The 22,220-nt window shown below is 43.7% G+C and overlaps 1 protein-coding gene across 3 annotated transcripts in view; it reads left to right on the forward strand.

Moving 5' to 3' along the window:
* LOC134541304 (uncharacterized) overlaps positions 1-22,220 on the forward strand; it is a 475,001-nt gene that overhangs the window by 368,410 nt on the left and 84,371 nt on the right. The window lies entirely within an intron of this gene.

Consider the following 22,220-nt stretch of genomic DNA (forward strand, 5'->3'; position numbering starts at 1 on the left):
TTTCGATAGCTAACTCTAATGAAAATGTATATTCAAATTATCACAATTATTCTAATGTTTACACTGGATCCAACTTCAAAGTCGAGGGTTCATAGTTGCGAATTGAGAGTTTTTGAAAGTAGACAAAAGTTTACTTAAGTTAAGAAACGTTTACACATTTTATTGGAATGTAAGTATACTAAGTCATGCGTTGCTGCCGCCATCTGTAATCTGTCGTAAAACTGTTTCAGTCAAGTACATTATTTTTTTTATTATTACCCGCATCATCGAACAATATTCTATACTTATGTGAAGGATAAGGGCTCGCCATCTTGCAATTTCAGCAATAAAGCTTATATGCTGAAGTTTTTGGGTTGCTGTGGCGTAGGACTTGGCTCTGGCTACTTGTTGAAGTCAACACTAGTGGACTGGTGTGGTTGTCGTGACAATTGTCGTTATTCCTTACGGCGCGGCGCTTACAGACTGGAGCCTGTTAGTGAATATGTGGTCGCAACAAAGTATAGAAGATCTGGGAGATAAGATTTAGGCATCAACGTAGGAAAAATTGGTATAAACCGTTCAAAATTGTAATTAATGCAAAGATATGGAACATCCTAAAAAGAACAAGAACCCGTGGCATAGTAATCAATTTTATATTCAGATCTTGTATTGAGCCTGATGCGAATGTGAAAAACCACGCATTTTATACTAGTAACGTGATCAATGCTCGGCCGCATACGCAACGTTTGTTTACTCTTTTTTTACTTATCATTACTGTAATTTGTAGTCTTGATAGCTCTCTTGTATTTTGTTTGATTTCAAATTTACTAAACGGGGGGTTTTTTTTTTGTAAATATTATCTAAAGCGGTCAAGAGTTCACGAAATATACTGATTCTAACTTGCGTGAACTTTTACAACTGGAAAACATCGTGACGAGAAAATTCAAGCGAGTTACCGTGATGGATACAGAAAATGGCCTTCAGACATCAGTACAGTGTGAGATAACGAAGCTTGATGCGTGTGACGGCGGATGGGGACTCGTGACTATCGCCGGCGATGAGACGGGACCAGGCTCGGTGCTGTGTGGAAACCAGCGGGAGGAAGTGCGTGTGAACCAGGCGGACAATGCCGCGCTGCAGATAGCATCTGTCTGCAGTCCGTTCCCTGCGGCGTGCTGGGCCCAGGCCTCGCAGCCGCTTTCCTTTGTCTTGTTATTGCTAGCAAGCTCTTGCATGTTTCCCGACTAACATCTACTAAACATTGTCTAATAGCGAGTCCACACGAGCATTTATAATTACGATCACTTGCGTGAAATTTTACAGCCAGAAAAACCAATCATCTGGAGAAATGTGTCCCGTCAACGAACGCAAGTGTTATCGCGATAAATGTACGGCACGAAAGAAAACATTGAGAAGAAAATTAAGACGTGTGACGTTTGATACGTCACTTGCTGATTCAACCTAAACCAGAGAACCCTTTAATATAAAAGCTGCGTTCAGTAAGTAAATAACTGCTCAACAAAAGATTGGAATAACATGGATATAACTATACTGTGTCAACCGTTTTGTGGATTTACATTAAATATTTTAACAGAATAAGCATATTTGCCTCTGAATCGAATATTTTTTACAACATATACCGAACAAGCAAACCAAAAGGCAACTTCTGAAATTAAGTCCAGACAACAGCACTTAAAACTCCCCTTCATGGCACGGCGCTAACATTCTTCAGTCGTGGGTATGGCCACCCTGCATACGTATGAATTCCCCCCCCCCCCCTCATTTTCTGTGCTGCATGCTTCCCATGAGGTCATCAAGTTTGTCTTGGGGCAAACCATCTCACTCCTCTATTTTTGCTACAGTGAGTTCCTGAAGATTGTCCGGTAGGTTTGGACGGTCTGAAATGGCCACTTTCAGCTTGCCCTATGCATTGCCTATTGCATCATGTCTGGAAACTGCAGGTCAGTTCATTCGAGTGATTTTTTTTTTTTTTTTTGAAATTCCGTAAAAACTTTACCATGACGGCGAGGTCTTGCATTGTCATCTGCTAGGATGAAATTATCTCCGAATGCAGTTGGGGAATGTCACTCAAATGGTTTAAACACATCATGCATGTATCGGGGGATATTCACTGCACCCTTAATGGTAAGAGTGGGGTCCGCCAGCTCAGCACACAACTGCCCAGAACATAAGACTGAACCTCCTGAGTGTGCCTAGTTTGCCGACTTCTTCCGTACTCTTGTACGTCATGTGTCAATCCTAGTCTCAACGGTAAACACGACATTGCACCATTCTGCAATTGTCTAATGTTGATGAGCAAGAGTCCAGTTCCTTGGTAAGCTTGGTTCCGTTGGTCAAGTGCAAAGCCTTTCACTGACCTGAACTGAGACCAACTCCATGCTTACTGCGCTCTGTTCAATATGCGGTACGAACCTGGAGAGGCCATTCCTCGCAGCCCTGGAGTCTGCGAGCCGACACTTGGTAGCGATCCTGGGCTGGTGTGACCCCGAGGACTGACACATATCCCGTCTCTCTGCCTGCTCCACGCCTCAGACCCGCAAGTAGAGCCACTGTCTGAATCCTGTGACACGTCTATTCGTCTGCGTGGCGTGTCTCAAACTGGCTCTAGTGTTTGGAGACATGCTACAGCACTCAGGGTGTGTTCCCGTTACTGGTATACGAGCACAAAGCATGCCTGAATTTCAGGGCTGTGATAGTCTAATGAATAACGTACATGTGGCATGGGATATCTCTGAATGCTAGTTTTAGCGGTATTCCAAACTTTTATGAGGGGCGTAGTTTGGAAAGGAGCATCAACAAATATCAACAAATAACAACAAATAACTCTTGTTTGTGTGTTTACAGATTCTTCGCGATTACATTCTGAGCTTTTTTTTTTTTTTTAACGTGTACGAGTTACGCGGAAGGCGGCATCGGCGATTCCTTACATGTCCTTTACGCTAAAGGGTCCTTTGAGAACGTATTTGTGCAATTTCTCTGATACCTTCATTGTTGTCACACTGTACGTACCTCACTACTTTTTTTTTTTAAACTATTCTTAAAACTGACTACCCGAGTTCGTACCCGGGACTAGCCATCTGATAATGATTCACCACGGTACCTCAGAATCACTGGAGCCAAGTACTGGGATAGTTGTTTACTGTACACCAGTTTCTTGATTTCTGTTGTTTCCAGCTCTAATGACCTCGCTCATAACGAGATGTTAAGCTCATTAAAGCAATAATCGAAAATAAATACGAACAGGAAATAATTTATAATGTTTTGGTTATAAGATAGTAAGGCGTTCCTCTCTGTAGAAATTCCGCCACGGACTAATGTTCACAGTTCTTTGCGCTCTGAAGGTAATGTATGTCCCTCGAGTCTAGGAGCACATTACGGAATGAAAAGAATCGGAATTGTACTCACGAGTAGTTTAAAAAAAAGTACTCATAAAGTATGGGATGAAAAGCAACAATGCCTTATATGTACTTAGCAATGATTTTTCACATTAAATAATAAATAAAAAAGTGATAATTCCAATTATTATTAAAATTTTCTGTTACGAAAACAATAAAACAGGATAAGAAATTATTATAGATTATCAGTGAAACTATTTTGAACTTACAGCCAAATTTTGGATTATATCACACTCATTTTACAAAAAAATATATATTATATATATAATATATAAATTCTATACGATACCTGAAAAAAAAAACCACATGGATAAAAGTACCTAAGAAAATTGTAGTATAAAAATGTGTTGGTAACGGAAGAAAACTATTCGATACCAAAAGTATTAACGGTTTTTATGCCATAGAAATTACCTTACATCTTTTTTTTTTAAATTTGACTTCGTTAAATCATAGTTTATAATTTAACGTAATGCCTGAAGACAACAGTGATTGCCTTTTACAAAATATTTTTTCCCTGTGAAATCATTATCATTTAGTATTGCGTTCAATTTTTTGTGGAATTACTACTACAGTTTTAATAATGTCATCAGTCACTATGTTGTGGTCCTTTTAGAATCCCTTCATGTAAAGTGCCCATGCGTACAGTCGCTAGTGCGGGATGTAACTCTGCAAGCAACTGTAGGAGGTTACGCAGCTATTACATTAGTTCTATAGTGTTAAACTACATGTATGCAACTGTCACACCTGTTACAATGTGATGGCGCAGCAGCTGAATTAAAATCCGCGAGCGCTTGAAAGTAATGAATGTTTGAACAGCGACTAACGGTAACAGTTATAACCGATGTTGCATTTGCCAGTCGTGATGGCGGGAGAGCAAGCACCAGGGGGGTGTCAGCAGGGAGGGGGGGGGGAGCGGAAGAAGGCCCTCGCTCGGTGGTCGTGTTTGTTGCCGCGCGGAGCGGGCGGCGGAAGAATATATTTGTCTTCGCCGCCGCCGGAGGACGTGTTTATTGCGCGCGGACTGCTTCCAGGAGGAGCGCCCTTGGAGCGGGAGGGGGAGGGGGAGGGGGGGGGGACAAACAAGCGAGCGTCTTCCGGCGCGGCCGGGCGCAGTCGCACCCGCAGGAAGTGGCCGCGCTCCGGAGGTATCGATGCACTTACTCGATACCGTAAAGTATCGATAACTACTCGATATCGTATGAAAAATTCGAGGTCTTATAACAAAACATTGAATAAGGACTCATTTAGTGTAAAAAAAAAGCCCGCTTGTTAACAACTTAATTTGGCTATTATTATGAATTTATTTAAAAATTCATGTACAAGGAACATGAATCGTAAGAATCAAATTAATTTAAGATATTTCCTCCTCCTCCTCCTCCCCCCCCCCCCAATCCCACAAGGTTCGGTTTCGTGATGGATTCTCTTAGTCACCTCGTCATTACTAACTATCCCGAAGGCTCTCTTGCATTGTTTTTTTTTTTTTTTTTTGTAAAACAAAGTTGCCTGTCTCCAGATAGTCATTAAAATTTATTTGCGAGCTGTAAAATATCTCGTAAGTGATGATATGTAAGGACACTTGCGTGGCGTTTTACCGCTATTGGTTGGCGCCGAGTGAACATCTGTTGGTACGGTCATGGATGAAACGCAAAATGCAAGGATGCTGTCGTTGATGGCAGTGCCAAGGAAATGCATCAGCGAAGACGACGTGTTTGACGGATGACGTGTTGGTTCATTGACGTGCAGGTGTTGTTGTGCATGTGTGTCACGTGACCCGCTGGTGTCTGGGCCATGTGCTCGCACACTCGCTGCAGACGGCAGTCAGAGTAGGACTCCGTGGAAGCTTGAGGATTCTATTATGATGATTAGAGTTATGAACAGAGACTGAACTACTTAAAAAAAAAAAAAAGTTGTCTGTAAAGTCGGTTTACGGACGATAGTTTAACGTGACAACGTCATAACAAAACATTGATGAAATGATTGCATACTTTTATGAATAAAATTGAATCATTTTGATTTTAATAATAATAGAAAAAATACTTGTAATTATACTAGTAATCAGATGTTTAAAATGCAAGAATAATTGACCTTTATTGCCGAAATTGTTGTTGTAATAAGCAATGAAAACCACATTAACTTTTCACTTCACTTTATAAACAGTCGACGAAACAGTTCACGTGTAGATGACTTGTAATTAATTTTAAAAACTGGCGTTTAGCTATAAAGTTTAAATATAATTATGAACAAGTTTTCATATAAATTAAGTGTAATCAAATATCTATCATCAATTATATGAATCACCATAATTTTTTTGTCAATTGTAACATAACCTGTTATTACTGCACTCGCCGACAGCGTAACGGGGCACAGCGTAACGGAACAATGAGCATAACGGGACACAGCGTAAAGGAACGATGTGCGTAAGGGGACACTTTTTCGTGCGTGCAGCCGGCGTTCATCGATTTATTAGACGTTGTCATGTCAAAAAAAAAATAGAGAAAAATAAAATATTATAGAATATTAAAGTATAAGTAGAAGAGGAACTAAAAGAAACAAGACAATACAAACTGTGAGGAATAAATTGGAAATGAAGAGGAATTATAACACTACTTTTTGGAGTTCTACAACCTGTCCATTGAGGAATAATGTGGCACTGGGGAAATGATTAACGACATGTTTAAGCTAATTTTATCTAGACTTCATGTAAAGTAAGAAACATATTGGACGAAATTTTCTGTTAGAAGAGTGAACCCCGATTGAGAAAAAAAAAACAAGGTTAATAACAGTCATCAGAAGATGAACCGATATATATATATATATATATATATATATATATATATATATATATATATATACAAACAGCCTTTAAGGATGAATGACACAAGAGAATCAGAATATTTTGAAGGCCAGAAACACACAACTTCTAGTATAAACTAACAGGTATTAGATCTAATTATGTTTTTTTTTAAGGATGTGCCATTAATTTGGAGTAATCTGGTTCCACGAGTCTTATCATGTGTGCTGTGCCGTGAACTGTTTCATAAACACGTAGGCTGACCCTTATGTGCGGCTTAGCCCATGTAGAATGGTGGGATGCCTCAGTAGGTCTTGCTCCTTCATTCTATGTAACGTCAACGATAACTTCTGGTCTGTCAGGCGCGCGCGCTAACACGCGCACACAGTGTCTGTGTGATCTGCCGCCGCCTCGTTATCTTGACTACATATTTGACGAGCTCTTGACTAGCCCTGCCCGAATCTGCTTTCTCTTTTAGAGGCTTTCGTAAGGTTTCCGACGATAAAAAAAGTGGTGTGGTAAACGTTTCCCCTAACGAAAGTTTGGAGAAACATTTCTCAGTCAGGCGAAATTTTGCTAGGGAAAATTTATTAAAAATAACTAGAGGATGTAGTAGTAGAAGTAGTAGTAGTAGTAGTAGTAGTAGTAGTAGTAGTAGTAGTAGTAGTAGTAGTAGTAGTAGGTCCTGCCGGGTATGGAACCGGATCCGGGTGTCCGCCATATTTGATTGAGACATCATGGCCGCCTTTAGAATTGTTTTAAAATTCGCTGAAACTGACTCAGAATTCACCATAATTGACCCAAAACGCTATGACAATGTCCCGTTTTTAGGAAAAACTTTTCCATCAGAACCAGTATCATGTAATGGTTGGTGGTCATATTGGATGCCGCCATATTGTTTTCGCTTGGTGGTGTTATGCCGCCATATTAGTTTCATTTATACCCGTCGCAGTGCACCAGACCGTTGTAGCATCCGCCATCACGTCGGCCATCTTGGCCGCCCCATTGAAAAATCGTAATTATTTAAAAAAAAATTCGAAAAAAATCAATCAAATAACTATTTACATATTAATATAATTTATTCGATCTATTTAGTCCGTGGTTCGATCCCAGGCAAAACACATTGGCAAAATATCAATTTTCTTAGTAGATATTGGTTTCAGGAGTACCATTCTAGGCAAAACTCATTACCCCGAAAAGTGCAATTATTTTGTTGTCGCACCATTTTTGTGCCATAATTATTTGTAAACAAATTGTACTGCTATGTATAAAGGTGTTTAGTGAATTCAGTATTATTTATTCGTTAAAAGGGTCATACAATAAAAAAGCTTATGGGAAAAGGGGGGGGGGGAGGAATTTCAAGAAATCATTAAATCGTTTTTCCTCGTTAAGCCAGTGATCATTCGGAGATTTTGGGAGGCCTTATAGAGTGTATTGAGTTCAGTCGTAAAGAAAATCACTATTGAACGCCATTGACTTCAGTAGGTAAGTTCTGTATTATGCTTTAAGGTAGCCAGATTTTGTCTACTGAACGGCGAACATTTTTTTGTGACCTGAAAAATTGTTGAAACTAAGATGGCATATTCAGAACGTGAGTTCAGTGCATTGTAACCGCGTCGTAATTTTTAATTAAAAAAAGTGCTTTAATAATTTAGGAGCCACTAATTTTAATACTCTTATTTAATTTTGCCTGGTTTATAGACTCTTTAGTATTTGTTTATAAAGTAGGCGATGCTGGTTCACACCCCTGGAAGTCGTGCACGCCGCAGTGTCCGAGCACTTTACGTGGCTAGTCCGGTTTAGTCTGCTGTAGTCTGTCACGTGACTGTCTCACGTTTAAAATAGGGTATCCGCATGTTGCAAACAACCGTAACGTTGGGCCGTAACGTAACCAAGATGTTGCAGCGTTGCGTGTCAAGATTTGACACGGAAGATACGCCACGGGCTCGACCCGTCATTTGTCGCCGTCACATCAAAGAAAGTCTTACGGCTCATAAAAAGAACCAGTGTGGACCAGCGGCGTATCATTCTTATTTTTTTTTTTTTTAGCTCTATTGGACACACACAATGAAATTCAAATTCCGTCGGATGCATGCTCGGAAGGTTCTTAAAAGTCCACTCACTCTATTGTTTGAAACTTAAAATCAGCCAACAAACTCTAACCGCCGTACTTGTAAATACTTCTGCATCCACCAACGAAGAGACCTTCCCTTCTTTTTTGTTTCTTCTTCCAAGCGAGAGGTGTATAAAAAGAAGGCGGCCACTGGAAATTAATCGGCGCTCATGGGTATTGATAAACTGCCCTTATGGTGTGTCTACGGGACGTAACATTTGTTCGTGAACGGATACGCCGTAACGGATGACTGGCACAGGGGGAATTCCAACATCGTCGCACCATGTCTTGTCACGGGGTTACACTTACCGGATAACCTGCAACATGTGGATACCCTAGCACCAACTGTCACTTGCAAAGCAACACCCGATGTTTATTACGAACACCGAAAACCACATAGTTGTTGTTGGGTTACTATCATAAGTTATTTTTCTCATAATTTTTGACGTGACAACATCTAATAAATCGATGAACGCCGGCTGCACGCACGAAAAAGTGTCCCGTTACGCACATTGTTCCGTTACGCTGTGTCCTGTTACGCACATTGTTCCGTTACGCTGTGTCCTGTTACGCACATTGTTCCGTTACGCTTTGTCCCGTTACGCTCATTGTACGCTTGCGCCGCATCTATATCTCTTCCACTCGATTGGCCTATGCGTCCGAGGAGAAGAAAGACAGCGGCAGCACACAACTTACATCTACACGTGAACTGTTTCGTTGACTGTTTATAAAGTGAAGTGAAAAGTTAATGTGGTTTTCATTGCTTATTACAACAACAATTTCGGCAATAAAGGTTAATTATTCTTGCATTTTAAAAATCTGATTACTAGTATGATTTCAAGTATTTATTCTTTTATTATTAACATAAAAAAGATTCAATTTTATTCATTAAATTATGCAATCATTTCATAAATGTTTTATGACGTTGTCATGTTAAACTATCGTCCGTAAACCGACTTTACAGACAACCAATTTTTTTAAACATTTTCTTAAGTTCGTGATATGACCATATTTAATAATTTTTTAATGATTTATCCACTAAAAAGTACTTATTTAATGGGTTTTGTGAATATAAAAGCAACATTTTGTCTTTCTGAGCATTAAATAGTGTGTTATAATTTTTTTAATTAACCGTTCAAATTAACCGTTAAAACCGTTTAATTGACCGTTGGTTTTAAAATATTGTTACGGTTTATAATGTGGGGAGAACTGGGTTCGTAAGGGATAGCCCAATTTAGTTTTATTACAGTTTTATTAATTACTAATATTTACATGAATAATAATTAATTGTACTTAAAAATATTTATTCTCAAGTAACTCAATGTCTGTCCAGTCCACAGTCAGCACTCCTCACTGGAGCTAGGCACGACATTTGTCCGCCCCTCACCTCGCACCTGTCCACACACAGTCTCGCGTCACTCAGTCGCACTCTCTCGATCCCCTCGCTCTGCGTCGCGCCACTAAGGGCGATGTCGCACTTCTCTTCGCTCGCGGAACAAAGGAACTGTCGCGGGACTCACGCGGAATCCTCGCCGAACTCTCCGGAGGCCGGCGTCGCTGCTTAAGTACCTGAAGCGCCCTTCTCGAACCGACGAGAGCGGTTGTGACCCGACGCCCGAAACATCGAGAATGGCGACGCTGGTTCACGCCACTCCGCGTCGCGGTCCGTGGAATTCCCAAGGTCGCTCAACGATAGATAACAACGCCGAGGCATGACGAACTTGGTGATGGGGTGTGGGAGGAAGCTATCGATGACTCTTGTGATTCGGCTAGGCACGTGTGGCATGCGTCTTACGTCAGTGGACGGCGCGTGACGCCAGTGGCCGTGCAGGGCCGCCAGCTAGTACCGAACCTGACATGGCGGTCTGGTCTCTCGCGTTCGTAACAGTATTTTCTTTGTGATACAGTAATTAAGTATTTAAATTATTTATTCACGCATTTTAATGTTGGAACGCACAGGCTATATTAACCAGTTTATTCCGTAGGAAACACCAGCCTTGAGGTGCTCGCTTCTGTGAACACCTTACAGTGAAATTTTTGAGGAAAATTTAGGGGGGTGTGGTGGCCGGCGAGATTTCGCAGTGAGTTCATAAACAAATGAGCGTTTGAGTATATTTTCAAAATAGCTATTTAACATAAATGGCAATGGACCATTTTAGCAATGTAAACTTTTTTTTTTGCTATGTTGAACATATTTTTTGCTAGTTCCATGATTGTATAAAGCAATTGTACAAAATATTAATTTGATTTACGTTGTAAGTACTACCCATCTGTGGAATTGCGGAAAATTAAGTACTATTGAATGAAATTACAATGACAGAGTAACTCATTCTTGGTGTAAAGTTCCAAATAATTATAGGCAATGCTCGTGTAGTGAAACTTTGGTATGAATTGTTCTGGAACGAAAATGGAATGAAATGCAATAACTAAGGTGAATGCAGATCTACAAACGGGGGTGGACAGGCATGCATTAGTACTGCATGGATAACATGCGAAGCCTCTTTGTCCAGCTTATGGTCTGCACCATGTTTGTAGGACTTCCAAAACACTGTCTAAGTGTGGCGTTTGCATTGTATGTTGGTAGTGTGTTCAACGATGGATATTCCAAATTTTACTTCTTGAAAGTCCCCGCCTACCTGGGAACACACATGTACGGTATGTAGAATTTCAGAAGACATCGATTTTAAAGCTGTTAAAGTATCAAAGTGGTGTCTGTTCACGAAAAACATTTAAGAACAATACACTGAGGGCAGATTAGTTAGTCCCGTTTCCGTACTTAGATTTTAAACTTTGTTTTTAGGAGAGTGAAAATGGCTGAAAAGCGTGTTTTCAGAATAAGTTTTAGACATTAAACATTCGGTACAGATTCTTGAAAGCTTTCCAGGAACTTGCATTACACCATATTTATTTATGCGCCGTCTAATGTTATGTTTACTACTGCAAAAAAATCATATTTTTCCTATGTACGACGAGAGGCGTCATCAAGCAGCAGTTCCAACTTTGTTCTGTGTGGTTTCAAAATGGCGATGATGTAAGACGTGACTGGCCTGTTCGTCAGCTCGCCGTGGACACGATGGTTTCCATCCTCAACACACTCTTCAATCTCTCCCCTCCTAGGGTCTCCCAGAGGTTCCGCAGTCCCTCCTCCCCTCCACCCCCCACCCGTATGTTTTGCTCTCTTCGCAGCGACGCGACGGCTCTCCCGTGATGTAGACATATTCGCAGCGTCCAGCGCCGAGACGGACAGGGTGGGGGGATAGCAACAGAGGCCATGCTGGTTTCAACACAGATGTACACATTATGGAAAGACAGGGAATTTGAATTTGGCCAAGAAAAGTCGGGGAATTCACTTGAAATTATGAGGGAATTTTTTTTTTTTTTTCATTCTTCAGTGTGCCATTACCAACACAGAGATATTTTTTTAAGAGAGTTTTTAAGTTAGCATATGCGAGGTTCTCTTAAAATTTTTATTGTTATACTAGCTGCCCGACCCGGCTTCGCACGGCTATACTAATGGAAAAAAATTAAGCCACATCTCCCATTTACAGTAATGGTAAATAAAAAAAATCAGTGAAAATTTATTACAATGCTGTATAATGTACCGGAGAGAAAATGAATAGCACCGATGGTTTCCCGACTCGTGCACGCAACGTACAACTGATGTACCCGTACTTCGCTACGGCAGTCTACAGGCAGATCACTCTTGCGCCGCTCATTATACATGCCCCTCCTTGTGGGTACGCCACTGCCGCGCGATGCCCGTTGCCATGGAGACGCAGAAGGCATGAACAATGCAAAATCCTGTTCTCATGCAGACAAAGTACCCACTGTTGCCTGGTTTTAACCACCCATGGGAACTAATTTTCGGAAAATGTCATCCTGCGTAACATAAGGAACATTACTGTGAAGTTTCAAGTCTGTAAAATATATATACTTGAAAAAAGGGGCAATAAGAAACAAATTAAACACACAGAGAGGAAAAAAAAACAATAGTTTAGGTTTGCGATTTAACGTGATAAAAAGTATTTAAATACTAATTGAACTCTTATGAGGGTACTGATTGCTTCGTTGTTACTATCACACGGGTGTTTTTCACTTGTATGGGAAAATTAAGAATGATAAGGCATCTAGTGCGTGGCAACAATGTTAATAGGCAATAGGAAATAAACTTCTAGCGCCTGCGGCATTGTCAATACACACTTCGTACGTGTACTGCATGTTGTATCTAACCCCCTCCAACGCATATTGATTCTAAATTGGACTTTTAGTAAGGATCCCTAATGTTATTGATAATATAATATAGCCTATAGCCTTCCTCGATAAATGTACTATCCAACATTGAAAGAATTTTTCAAATCGGACCAGTGGTTCCTGAGATTAGCGCGTTCAAACAAACAAACAAACAAACAAACTCTTCAGCTTTATAATATTAGTATAGATAATTCTAGGCCAGTAATAGGAATAGTAGGACCAGAATTTTCTTTATTTCAGATAATCGCAATAGTTAAATTATTTTAAAAAAATACTACATATGTATAAATTTGGCAAGGGAGAGTCGGGGGAAAAAGCCAGGGAAATTTTATTCTGATTTTTGTGGACATCCTGGAACTGTATCTATGCCTCAGAATTTTTTTTTAAAGTTAAATGTCGTAAACTTGTTTTCGTTAAGTCAGAGATTTACCAAGCTCATGACATAAGTGCATATTTACACAGACTTATTAGATCTGATTTCATGCCGAAAAAATAATTAAATACTAAATGCCAGTGACTTTACAGGATAAGCTATTTGTAGCAAGGAGTCCTTATTAACTTAACGCATTCCACTGCATGGTTTAATTTTATTTAACGAAGCCAAATTAAGATAATTTATCGATAGAATATTGTGTTGTCGCACTGTTGAAACCAAGAAGACGTCTCTCGGTTCCTTTTTTCTCTCGTACATATCTCGTACCAATCTGTGACACAAACCACTGTCCCTCCACTGTGCTGCTATTGTGGGTAAGAGTTTTTTAAAATTACTTTTGTAAGGTCAGTGGTAGACTTTTATAAGCCTTTCTCTTTGGCTCAATGGAGAGATTATCATCTCTGATAGAGCTAATAAATTCTCTGCGAAGGCTTTTTTTTTTTTTTTCATTTGAACTAAACCAAGTTGTACAAACACCGCAGCACTAGTCGCTGTCATAAACTTATGTCAAGGATATAATCGGGAGTATCATTATTTCCCAAATATTTTTGTGACTTGGTGCGGTTTCCAATTATTCAGTGAAAATAATTTTTTAACAGTGACTATTCGGCTAATTAATAACCATCCAGACGCCTAGTGTTCCCCCTTGTCCCCTTTCCTCCGCTACGGAGTAAAAGGAGACAACTCCCACATGCGGCCCGGGTTTGCGTCAGTTTTGCTCAACGTTGCTGATACCAACAATTATTAAAATCGATCAAAAATTCTGACTTTAAACCCATCATATCAGGGTGTAAGCAAAATTCATAAAAACACATACCATTTAAAATTACTTAAAGAATGTACTTTCAAAAAAAAGGCAAGATAGTTGTTTTTGAAGTAACAGTCCACAAAAGATTAACGACTTTTTTGCACTTTATTTTTAGACTAATTTCTTATATTTTTTTACAAACTCTTAACTGTATAGAAAAACTTGTTTTCAAATGCAGAAATAACAGACTGTGAGGCATATTTCCTGATATATATATATATATATATATGTTAACAATCATAAAAAGTAAATATAAAAATATATAAATGGTAAATAAAGACTACAATTTAAGTCTCGCAGCATGTAAAATATGATTTTCTACTTTCACGCAAATACTATTACAACTTGGCCACGCTTCCATTTCATACTAAATTAATATTACGATAAGATACAATATTTATAAATATGCGTGTTAAACAAGTATAATGAAAAATCTCATATTCTGGGAGTTCCCTACTTTACTACCGCAATACTTCTTGCTACTTAACTTAATTAACTTAATTTACAAAGGGTGGTGGATCATTGTGAGTTCAGCCAAATAATGGGGAAAACTCGTGAGAAATACGTGAGACAAGTTATTGCAGCGAACTTAGCGTGGAGTACACCTACGTTTTTAAGTGCGTAAAACGAATAATGTTCGCAGGCTTTCGCGGCCATTGTATGAAGAAGTTTGGCTTCTGAGTTGTAGCCGCGTCCTTGGCGAACAATTCACCGACGTTTCGGTTGACATTGCAGTCGCCATCATCAGGTAGGTAACAATATATAAACTGCTCACTGATGATGGCGACTGCAATGTCGACCGAAACATCGGTGAATTGTTCGCCAAGGACGCGGCTACAACCCAGAAGCCAAGCTAACTGCGTGAAACAAGTTAACAGTGGTGACATCTAGCGGCGTGGAGTGTAAACTAGCTTGAAAGCAATGGCAGTAAAGTGTCTTGCGCTTCGCCTATGCTGTTGGGTCAGAGTTTCCCATGTCGATGGTTTCCCAGGGGAGAGGATAGTCCCTGCTCGGCGCTGATCGGCAGAACTCGGGTAGTTCCGCCTCTGCGGGTCGCTCACGCTAACCCGGACCCCTCCAAAATACACTTAGTTTTAGTTAGGTTAGGAATTTTTTTTTTGACCCCGAGTCCAGACTCCAAACGATACGCTTTTCTGTTGCCTAGGTAAAATAGAGTAAATGTTAGAATAAATAAAATTATCACAATAATTATCACTCAATTTGTAGAGACAGGAAAAATTCGCGGGTTCAATGACCTCCAGGATAGACTCCAATATCCTCTACACACTCGGGAAAATGCCAACTGTTCATTGGCTGCTGACTTGTGAGTCGTCTCGACTGGGTGGCCTGTGATTCGACACTTCTATGAGTGAGGGTCTCTAATTGGCCCTCAATCCTCTAGATTAACAGTGAACCAATGACAGAAGCAGCACTAAGGTATAATTATTTGAATTTTAGCATAACACAAAATGAACCCGCGAATTTTTCAGGTCTCTATCAATTTCTATTTATTGCGGGTAGGTCAGTTTTCGAAATGAAAATAATTTTTTGGGGTTAGGTGAGCGACATTTAAAAGCCAGTTGGATGGTGTAGATGTGGTTACTACAGCGAGCGAGTAGGGCTCGGGTGACTGGCTGTGGCTCAGTGAGTGTCTTGGAGGAGGGGGGCGTGTCGCGGTCATTGTCTCCGGCTTGGTTGGCAGTCTCGCCGCCCGCCGCGCCACTGTCGTGAACAGTCGGCAGTCTCGCCGCCCGCCGCGCCACTGTCGTGAACAGTCGGCAGTCTCGCCGCCCGCCGCGCCACTGTCGTGAACAGTCGGCAGTCTCGCCGCCCGCCGCGCCACTGTCGTGAACAGTCGGCAGTCTCGCCGCCCGCCGCGCCACTGTCGTGAACAGTCGGCAGTCTCGCCGCCCGCCGCGCCACTGTCGTGAACAGTCGGCAGACCTCGCCGCCCGCCGCGCCACTGTCGTGAACAGTCGGCAGACCTCGCCGCCCGCCGCGCCACTGTCGTGAACAGTCGGCAGACCTCGCCACCCGCCGCGCCACTGTCGTGAACAGTCGGCAGTCTCGCCACCCGCCGCGCCACTGTCGTGAACAGTCGGCAGTCTCGCCGCCCGCCGCGCCACTGTCGTGAACAGTCGGCAGACCTCGCCGCCCGCCGCGCCACTGTCGTGAACAGTCGGCAGACCTCGCCGCCCGCCGCGCCACTGTCGTGAACAGTCGGCAGACCTCGCCGCCCGCCGCGCCACTGTCGTGAACAGTCGGCAGTCTCGCCGCCCGCCGCGCCACTGTCGTGAACAGTCGGCAGACCTCGCCGCCCGCCGCGCCACTGTCGTGAACAGTCGGCAGACCTCGCCGCCCGCCGCGCCACTGTCGTGAACAGTCGGCAGACCTCGCCGCCCGCCGCGCCACTGTCGTGAACAGTCGGCAGACCTCGCCGCCCGCCGCGCCACTGTCGTGAACAGTCGGCAGACCTCGCCGCCCGCCGCGCCACTGTCGTGAACAGTCGGCAGTCTCGCCGCCCGCCGCGCCACTGTCGTGAACAGTCGGCAGACCTCGCCGCCCGCCGCGCCACTGTCGTGAACAGTCGGCAGACCTCGCCGCCCGCCGCGCCACTGTCGTGAACAGTCGGCAGTCTCGCCACCCGCCGCGCCACTGTCGTGAACAGTCGGCAGTCTCGCCGCCCGCCGCGCCACTGTCGTGAACAGTCGGCAGTCTCGCCGCCCGCCGCGCCACTGTCGTGAACAGTCGGCAGACCTCGCCGCCCGCCGCGCCACTGTCGTGAACAGTCGGCAGACCTCGCCGCCCGCCGCGCCACTGTCGTGAACAGTCGGCAGACCTCGCCGCCCGCCGCGCCACTGTCATGAACAGTCGGCAGACCTCGCCGCCCGCCGCGCCACTGTCGTGAACAGTCGGCAGACCTCGCCGCCCGCCGCGCCACTGTCGTGAACAGTCGGCAGACCTCGCCGCCCGCCGCGCCACTGTCGTGAACAGTCGGCAGACCTCGCCGCCCGCCGCGCCACTGTCGTGAACAGTCGGCAGACCTCGCCGCCCGCCGCGCCACTGTCGTGAACAGTCGGCAGACCTCGCCGCCCGCCGCGCCACTGTCGTGAACAGTCGGCAGACCTCGCCGCCCGCCGCGCCACTGTCGTGAACAGTCGGCAGACCTCGCCGCCCGCCGCGCCACTGTCGTGAACAGTCGGCAGACCTCGCCGCCCGCCGCGCCACTGTCGTGAACAGTCGGCAGACCTCGCCGCCCGCCGCGCCACTGTCGTGAACAGTCGGCAGTCTCGCCGCCCGCCGCGCCACTGTCGTGAACAGTCGGCAGACCTCGCCGCCCGCCGCGCCACTGTCGTGAACAGTCGGCAGACCTCGCCGCCCGCCGCGCCACTGTCGTGAACAGTCGGCAGACCTCGCCACCCGCCGCGCCACTGTCGTGAACAGTCGGCAGTCTCGCCGCCCGCCGCGCCACTGTCGTGAACAGTCGGCAGTCTCGCCGCCCGCCGCGCCACTGTCGTGAACAGTCGGCAGTCTCGCCGCCCGCCGCGCCACTGTCGTGAACAGTCGGCAGACCTCGCCGCCCGCCGCGCCACTGTCGTGAACAGTCGGCAGACCTCGCCGCCCGCCGCGCCACTGTCGTGAACAGTCGGCAGACCTCGCCGCCCGCCGCGCCACTGTCGTGAACAGTCGGCAGACCTCGCCGCCCGCCGCGCCACTGTCGTGAACAGTCGGCAGACCTCGCCGCCCGCCGCGCCACTGTCGTGAACAGTCGGCAGACCTCGCCGCCCGCCGCGCCACTGTCGTGAACAGTCGGCAGACCTCGCCGCCCGCCGCGCCACTGTCGTGAACAGTCGGCAGTCTCGCCGCCCGCCGCGCCACTGTCGTGAACAGTCGGCAGTCTCGCCGCCCGCCGCGCCACTGTCGTGAACAGTCGGCAGTCTCGCCGCCCGCCGCGCCACTGTCGTGAACAGTCGGCAGACCTCGGCAGATTGCAGCCTGGTACTGCTCTCGCAGTTCACTTCCAGCGAATATTTTTAATAGTCTTAGCATGAATGCACATAATTATTTAAATTGCATTGTGTAACATTAACATTTACGCTGATTATATATATATATATTTTTTTTCTGGGTAATGCTTTACTTATGTTAAAATATCTTTCTCAAATTATTTCCTAAACAAATTTTCTCAAAATTAAACATTTATGTTCCCACCATTATGTGCCTTCGCAAAATACCCTGCACCTTGAAATCAAAAATTTCTCCGGGATGACCTTTTATTTATTTGTGAGCTTTGTGTTCCCCAGTTATGAAGTTAAATATGTTTGCTAGATTACTTACGATTCGAATTCCCCCCCCCCCCCTCCTCAACTCCATCCTACCCCAAAATGAAATTTTGCTTACGCCCAGCAGAACTGAATAAATCTGGAGACGCCTGCAGATACATGCGCGCTTGTTTGCAAATGGCAACAGATACGTGTTTACTAATATTTTAAAGTTGAATGTATTGTCATGTATATGTAACCAAATATCACTGCTTTGTACCTGGACATACAAAGGGACGAACGTTTTCGCACAAATTATATTTGATAATTATAAATAAAGCAGAAAAAAATTATAATTTGCTTTAATTTTTCTTAAACCTAACACCAGATAAAATCCTGGACGAAATATTCCAACAATAAACAAAACTAAATCTCAAGCATAGAACATAGATGCGACAAACTGAATTTTTTCTTGACCATTGGCGGTTAGAGAGTGGTCTCTACAGTCCGACAGCTCTATGGGGCGGGCGAGCGAGTGCTGTCGCAGGGCCGCGCGCATCAGCCAATCAGCGGTCAGCTTGCTTGCTGACGTGGCCAGCGGTTTGGCAACATCGCAGATACAACAACGCTCATGGCGCGCGAAACCAAAACAATAATGAAACACACGGAACTCTGTTATCATAAATTCGAACTTAATAGTAAATCACTTCACTGTGCAGACTTCACAGGCCACCTGCACTGATAATAATTCAACGAATACCAAACACTATTTTTGAATTATTGAATTTTAAACATTTACGTAGGTACACAGTATATTCTCCATAAGTTTGACCGAACGCATAACGTTTCAAGCCGAAGCTTCTCGGCTACCCGGGCCAGTGTCCTTAGCAAATGCATTGTTAGAGACCGGAAAAATTCGCGATTTCAATGACCTGTAGTATATACTTCACGATCCTATATGCACGCGGGAAAATTACATTTGCTCATTGGCTACTGACTCGTGACACCTGTTAACTGGGACGCCAGTGAATCGATACTTCTTTTGTTGAAGGTTTTTCATTGGCCGAGTATCATGCAGATAAACTGTGGCCCGCAATCACTGATTCAGTAAAAAGGCAAACGTTTTTGGATTCTAGACTCACGAAATGAATCCGCCAAAATTTCCGGTCTCTATGCATTGTTTAACCTCCGAGCCGGCGGTTAGGGGCGGGATTCGCGCGTCTGCGCGGCGCGCGGCAGCTGTGGGTAGGCCTTACAGCCCGCTGCGGCGAGCCTGCTTGCAGCAGATGTGACAGTGCTTCCTGAGGTCAGGCGGGACTGTGGACTGGCTCGCAGAAACTACTGCCTCCCTGCATAATTAGCTGCCAAAGTTACATTGCTAACGTTTTTTAGGTTGTACAAATAAGGATAATTTAATTTATCGCAGAACTGAAACTTTTTAGGTTTAACTGCAATGCCACTAGCTATTTCAAGAAATGGTTTCGATTTCTTTGAGAAAATATTAATTAATTGTTACCTGGCATTTCAAAATTCTCATTCGTTACGATTTTGACAGCCAAGAAACATGAAATGAGTTTTATATTATATATATATGTATATCTTTTTCTCTATCTGCATCTATATATCTATGTATCTCTCTATCTATATTTATCTCTCTATATATACATATATATACATATATACATATATACATACATACCTCCCACCATCTCTTCTCTTCTATATACCAATATCCGTATAGCTCTATACATATATACAGCTCTTTATCTAACTCCATTTCGTTTCCTATACCTATCTCTCTCTCTCTCTCTCTCCTCTCAATCTCACTCTCTCTCCTCTCAATCTCACTCTATATCTATCACTCTATCTCTGTTTCTCTTTCATATTTAATTAAATTATCTAATGCGTGCGCACTTATACAACAAAAACAGACGAATTGCCGCTATATAATATGAAATAAACACATTTATTGAAACGACTCTCGGGCTACCTATTAACTCACCAAAATTTCATCGCAATCGGATGAATGGTATATAGGAACGCATACGGCACAAACAAAAGAAAATTCAAGACATGACAAACGCATCAAACGATCTTGAGTTTAAAATTCAAGGCAACTCTATCTATTGACGAAGTTAAGAACAAAACTGTTATTAGCGCCTTTATTTTGCTTGCCGCTGCTAGCTCCACTAAGCGCACTGGTCTCACCAAGGAGAAGGATATTAATTTTCCAGACCTTACTATGTGTATGATCGTGTGACAGACATAGAGAAATGAAACTCACTATTTGTATGTCTATGACCTATGATTTTTTTTCTGTTATAAAATGAAAATTATCACACTTTCACTTCCTTAGGGATGATGGAATTTCACATGAATATGTGGGCTATGTGTTAATCCAGGTTATAAACTATCTTGTGTGCCAAATTTCAATCAAATCCGTTCAGCCGTTTTTGCGAGATTGAGTAACAAACATCCATCCACTGTCGCGTGTATAATATTAGTAGGGCTGCTTGTATGGTGTAGGACCCGGGGCTGGCTAGTGGCTTTGAATATATATATATATATATATATATATATATATATATATATATACTGTATAGAAGTCGCCAGCCCAGGTTAAAATTTCTAATACGGTGTTGAGGTGGTTGGTTAATTCACCGCCGCAATCGCCACCATCTCTAGGGCATCGACTTGTGGTGGTCCCTAGCGGACAAGTGTCGAACTCTTCAAACACCCCTTCCCCCTCCCGTTGAACGAACTTGAGCTGCAGTGAATGATGGATGGGGGGTGCGAGGAATGACAGCGGGCGACAGCGCTGCGCTCTAACGTGTAAATGACAACTAAGACGATACAGGGCGTTACGGCAGCGCACTGCAGCGGTGAAGTTCCCAAGCTGCTCATCATACGCTTCTGAAAAACGTGTAGTAAATCCTATCCACTCGCGACTTCTATACAGTATATATGTTCAAAGCTAGTGGCTAGAGGAGAAGGGCTGGGGGCTGGGGGCTGGGGGCTGGGGGCTGGGGGCTGGGGGCTGGGGGCGGCCCCAGAAGACAAGTGGAGTGTGCGGGCCGGGAGAGCGTCTCGCTCCAGATGGCGGCGGGGAAAGTGGCGGCGCGGGCTCCCTGGGACAGGCAGTCGCCGGGCATGGGGCGTCTGGACAGGATAGCGGCGCTGTTCGCCGACCAGAGCCGGCCCAAGGGCTCCTGCTGGGCGCCGCGACGCCACAGGGGTGAGTCGCCGCTCCGCTCCCGGCCAACCTCGCCTTCATCCAGACTGCAGCTGTGCTAGCCTAACCGACCAGGGGGGACACGTCCCCTCCAATCATATATTTACTTTCGTACTTATATTAGTAATATGATTTCTGTGATACAACCCGTATGTTGCGCATGGTGCATTTAGTCCAATCCTTGTAATGTGAGCACTGTGTTTTTACTAATTTGTTCTCTGAAAATATTTTTTTTATAAAAAAATAAATTATATATTGCAACCAACTATAATTAGAATATTTAGGAAAGAAAAATGTCTAAAAACCACCTTTTTGCACCTTCCAACCCCAAATTTTCCCGGGTAGGACCCCCGGACCTCCCTTTTTTCCCCCAGCGGATCCATATTCCTCAACAACTAAATCAATTGCAGTCCCCCCCCAAAAATATATATCCTTGCGACGCCCATCTACCGTCCATAGTGTTTTAAAGTGTTTTGATGTAACTAACATAACCGACCACTTTTAATATTTGAATTCATTTTTCCCTGCAAAAAAATGAAACAAATCCCGAAGTTGGCCGAAGGTGGATTGTTCGGGTGTAATCGGGAATGGCAGAACTCTATGCGCATCTTAGGTCTCCCAGTCGCACTGCTGCCCGGTAGCAGTCGACCACGTTCTATGGTCAAAGTGTGTCAACATTGGGGGGTTGTCTGTTAAGTCGGTTTACGGACGATAATTTTCGTGATAACGTCATAAGAACACATTGATGAAAAATTTCATACTTTATAATTTTCAAATATTATTTACAGCTTTTTTTGCAAATTTAATTTTAAATAATTTGTTTAAATATTATCACGAACAATTAGTTAAAAAAAACCTGCCTTAACCTGTTTGATATTACAGATGATTTTCTCGCACGGTGTGGTTGGCCGGTTCTTGCACGCTCGGCTCAGGCG

This window comes from Bacillus rossius, chromosome 18, assembly GCF_032445375.1.
Source record: "Bacillus rossius redtenbacheri isolate Brsri chromosome 18, Brsri_v3, whole genome shotgun sequence".
NCBI lineage: Eukaryota > Metazoa > Arthropoda > Insecta > Phasmatodea > Bacillidae > Bacillus > Bacillus rossius.